The sequence below is a fragment of the Saccopteryx bilineata genome, chromosome 1 (assembly GCF_036850765.1).
Source record: "Saccopteryx bilineata isolate mSacBil1 chromosome 1, mSacBil1_pri_phased_curated, whole genome shotgun sequence".
NCBI classification, from domain to species: domain Eukaryota; kingdom Metazoa; phylum Chordata; class Mammalia; order Chiroptera; family Emballonuridae; genus Saccopteryx; species Saccopteryx bilineata.
In genome coordinates this window covers 156,897,689-156,902,505 of record NC_089490.1, presented here as the reverse complement: position 1 = coordinate 156,902,505, position 4,817 = coordinate 156,897,689, and positions in this window count along the sequence as shown.

The following is a 4,817-nucleotide window of genomic DNA, read 5'->3' as shown; positions in this document are numbered from 1 at the left end:
GTCAAACTGGCCATTCCTAGCCAAGGTGCAGGCAGGGGTCAGGTTTTTTTTTTTTCGGAGAGAGGAAGGGAGTGAGAGAGAAACATCAATTGTTGTTCCACTTATTTATGCATTCATTGGTTGATTCTTGTAGTGCTCTGATGGGGGGATGGAACTCACAACCTTGGCATAACAAGATGACGCTCTAACCAATTGAGCAACCAAGCCAGGACTCCAGGGGAGTTTTAAAAATCCTGATGACTCTAGGGATCTATGCCAAGGGAACAAAATCCAAAGGTCTCCATTTATGTAACGTGTGTGTGTGTGTGTGTGTGTGTGTGTGTGTGTGTGTGTGTACAAGTGACAGAGACAGAGAGAGGGACAGACAGACAGGAAGGGAGAGAGATGAGAAGCATCAGTTCTTCATTGTGACACTTTAGTTGTTCACTGATTGCTTTCTCATATGTGCCTTGACCAGGAGGCTACAACAGAGCAAGTGACCCCTTGCTCAAGCCAGCAACCTTGGGCTCAAGCCAGCAACCTTGGGCTTCAAGCCAGCGACCTTGGGCTTCAAGCCAGTGACCGTTGGGCTCAAGCCAGTGATCACGGGGTTATGTCTATGATCCCACATTCAAGGCAGCAACCCTGCGCTCAAGCTGGTGAGCCTATGTTCAAGCTGGATGAACCTGTGCTCAGACCAGCAACATTGGGGTTTTGAACCTGGGTCCTCTGCTTGCCAGTCTGATGTTCTATCCACTGTGTCACTGCCTGGTCTTGTCGTTTATTTAACTTTTTAAAATGACAACAGATGAATAGTTGCCAGGGTATTAGAGATGGGAGTGGGTGAAAGAGGAAGGGCTGAGGTTATAACAGGGCAGCTGAGGGGTCCTTATGGTGGTGGACACATGAACATACTCAGTTGATACAAGTGTGGACAGTACACACACACATGCACATACAAGAGCAGGTAAAACTGGGAAGTCTGAATTCTGGGTAAGGTAGGTGATGGGATTCACCTCAACATCCAGGTTGAGATCTTGATTTCATTTTGTAAAATGCAACCTTATTGGGGGAGACTGAGCAGAGTGTATGATGGAATCTGTGTTATTTTTTACAACAGCAGGAGAATCCAAATGATCTCAACAAAAATTTTAATTAAAAAATTCTGTTCAGTCCTGCCTGGTTGGTTCAGTGGTAGAGCATTGGCCTACTGTGTGGATGTCCCAGGTTTGATTCCCAGTCAGGGCACACAGGAGAAGTGCCCATCTGCTTCTCCACTCCTCCCCTCTCCTCTCTCTCCCTCTCTCTCTTTCCCCTCCTGTAGCCATGGCTCTACTGGAGCAAGTTGGCCCTGGTCGCTGAGGATGGCTCCATGGTCTCCGCCTCAGGTGCTGAGAAACACTCCAGATGGGCAGAGCATTGCTCCCTAGTAGGCTTGCCAGGTGGATTTAGGTCAGGACCCATGTGGGAGTCTGTCTCTCTGCCTCCCTTCCTCTCATTGAATAAAAATATAAAAATCAGAAATAGGAGAGTGAGTAGAGAAAGGCCACGTGGAGGAGAGGAGAAGCAGCCAAGATGGTGGAGTGCTGAAGGAGAAGCCAGTTTGTGCAGAGTTTGTGCAGAGAGAAGGAGATGGGGAACAGAGGCTGGCTGACTTTTACAGCCATGCATGAGGAAACCAAGAACTCTGTGGAAGAAGCTGCCTGGGACCTGCAAACCGAGCAGTGGAAAGAGCTGGAGCAAACGTGGGAGAAAGAGATGTTGACCCTGGAGCTGGAGCAAACACCGGAGAAGGAGGCCAACCAGGTTCATGAGATTCACTTGAAATGGAGCAGCCGCTGAAGAAGGAATCACAGGTTCATGAGTTGCAGCATGCCCTGGACGTTGTAGAGAGCCAGCAGCTGTGGGAGGCTTGGGCTGAGGCTGGGGCTGGGACTACAAGGCCGGTGGAGCAGAAGGCAGTGGCAGCCTTGGGCTCAAGCCTGGCAGCGGGAGCTAATGTTTTCAGTTCCTCTTTGGAGGATGGGGAGAATCGGGCTGGAGTTGCAATCTGCAGTCTCCAGAAGATGAGAACCCAGCAGCAAGGAGTACCTACTACGCCCCTGGTAGGTCTGCGATTTTGGGACATAGGTATGAATGCCATCATGCTCCAGGGCAGAGATGGAAATGCTGACTGCCATTGCCACATGCTCCTCCCTGGGACAGTGTAAGACCTGCCAGGATGGCAGGGATGAGGGGGGGTGGTTGAGGCCCCATGTGTGTGGACTGATTCCTGGACTATGACCGGAGTGGGCACTGGCTACTTTGTTGGATGGAATTACGGATTTTGGACAATGTGAAATACCCTGATGGGGGTGGGGGTGGCTTTGCTGGAGGCCCTCCCCCTGCCCCGGGAAGCTTTTCCCATGGCTAGAAAGAAGTCCGAGGAAATTTTGTGCTTTTGGCAAAGTGCTCAGAGACTGGCGAAGCGTATTTTTGTAATTCTTGAAATTGTATGGTTTGTCATGTTGTAATTTGTGTAGTGTGCCTAATTTCCTTGTGCAGGAATACCTGTGCTTTAGATTGTGAAGCGAGCAAAAGGGGTGGAATGTGGGTCAAATAAGTTTGCAAATATGATGTATGTTTGCTCGCTTATAGTTTGCATTGGGTATGGGGGACAGGCTGTAAGCAGGCAGGTTCCTTATAGCCTAAGGCTTAGTTTATTTATTTATTTTTATTTAAAAAATTTTTTTTACAATTTATTTATTTTTTTAATTTTATTTATTCATCTTTTTAGAGAGAGGAGACACACACACAGAGAGAGAGAGACAGAGCGAGGAAAGAGATAGAAAGAACAGAGGGAGGAGCAGGAAGCATCAACTCCCATATGTGCCTTGACCAGGCAAGCCTGAGGTTTTCGAACCGGCGACCTCAGCGTTCCAGGTCAACGCTTTTACCCACTGCACCACCACAGGTCAGGCCTAAGGCTTAGTTTTAAGACTAAGCCTTTCCCACCCTTTTAATCCTAAGATCTTCTCAACACTAAGCTTTCCCCCACACCCTTGACTGTTGCATGATGTGGGGTGGTGCGCTTTCATGAGGAATCCCATTATGCCTCAGATAAGTGACTTTGTATCAGAGACTTTCTTGTTTGTATATTAAATGAAAGGTTTTTATTTCTACACCATAAAATGGGGCAGAGGAGCCCATGCTGGAGGAGAGTGAGTAGAGAAAGGCTACGTGGAAGAGAGGAGAAGCAGTCAAGATGGGAGAGTGCTGAAGGAGAAGCCAGTTTGTGCAGTTTGTGCAGAGAGAAGGAGATGGGGAACAGAGGTGAATAAGGCTGGTGAGGTAGAAACCTCTGATTCTAGAAAACTTGGATAAGTCAGTGGCTTTGGGAGCCCTGAATGGAAAGGGAAGTGTTTTCCCACTGTATGTTTTTACTTGCCCACTGAGTGCAAGCTAGGATTAAAGCTAATGGCCCACAAAAAAAAACAAAAAACAAAAAAAAGCCCACAAAAAAACCAGAAATAAAAAGTTCTGTTTGCTGGTTCCTCAATGAAGCTAAACATTGAATTACCATATAATCCAGCAATTTTACTTCTAGATATACGGGAAAGACAGCTGTGTTAGGTTTGCTCGCTTACACTTTGCATGATTAGTGCATGAGTATGTGGCAGAAAGCCACATGTGTATATGTAGCCTATATAAGGCTATGGGTACTTTCCCTCCACGTGGATCGCTTGCCCTCCACCGTGACGGGCATTTTTCCTATTTGTTTGCCCATCCCCACGAGAAGCAGTTCTCCTCTGCCTGTTTGCTCACCTACAGTTGTGAGAATCTAATAAATGGGAACAACTCAATGCTTTCTGGCTCCTCAGTTCCTCTACAGTTTGCCCAAATCCAGTGTGAACCTGCCTGGTCCCAACCACCGGCATTACATAGGTATATACTTAAGAGAATTTAAAATAGGTATTTGAAAACAATTGTGTGAATAAATGTTCAGAGTAGCCTTGTTCAAATAGCCCAAAGTGGAAACGACCCAAATCTTCAACAATGGATGAATGGGTAAGCAAAATGTGGTCCATCCATGCAATGGATTATTCTGCCATGAAAAGGAGTGGAGTACCTGATCAAGTTGTGGCTCAGTGGATGAAGTGTCTAACAGGGACACTGAGGAACCAGGTTCAAAACCCTGAGGTCCTTGGCCTGAGCACAGGCTCATTCTGCTTGAGCACAGGGTTGCTGGCTTGAGCGTGGGATCATAAACATGACCTCATGGTCACTGGCTTGAGCCCAAAGGTTGCTGGCTTGAAGCCCAAGGTCGCTGGCTTGAGCCCAAGGTCATTGGATTCAGCAAGGGGTCACTGGCTCAGCTGGAGACCTCTGGTCAAGGCACATATGAGAAAGTGTTGGGAAAACAGCTGCAAGCACTTTGCACGATTAGTGAGTAAACACGAGGCAGAAAGTCATGTGTGTGTCTCTATAAAAAGCTATGGGTGGCCTGACCAGGTAGTGGCGCAGTGGATAGAGCATCGGACTGGGATGCAGAGGACCCAGGTTCGAGACCCCAAGGTCGCCATCTTGAGGGCGGGCTCATCTGGTTTGAGCAAAAGCCCACCAGCTTGAACCCAGGGTTGCTGGCTCGAGCAAGGGGTTACTCGGTCTGCTGAAGGCCCACAGTCAAAGCACATATGAGAAAGCAATCAATGAACAACTAAGGTGTTGCAACGCGCAATGAAAAACTAATGATCGATGCTTCTCATCTCTCTCCATTCCTGTCTGTCTGTCCCTGTCTATCCCTCTCTCTGACTCACTCTGTTTCTGTAATAAATAAATAAATTAATTAATTTAAAAAA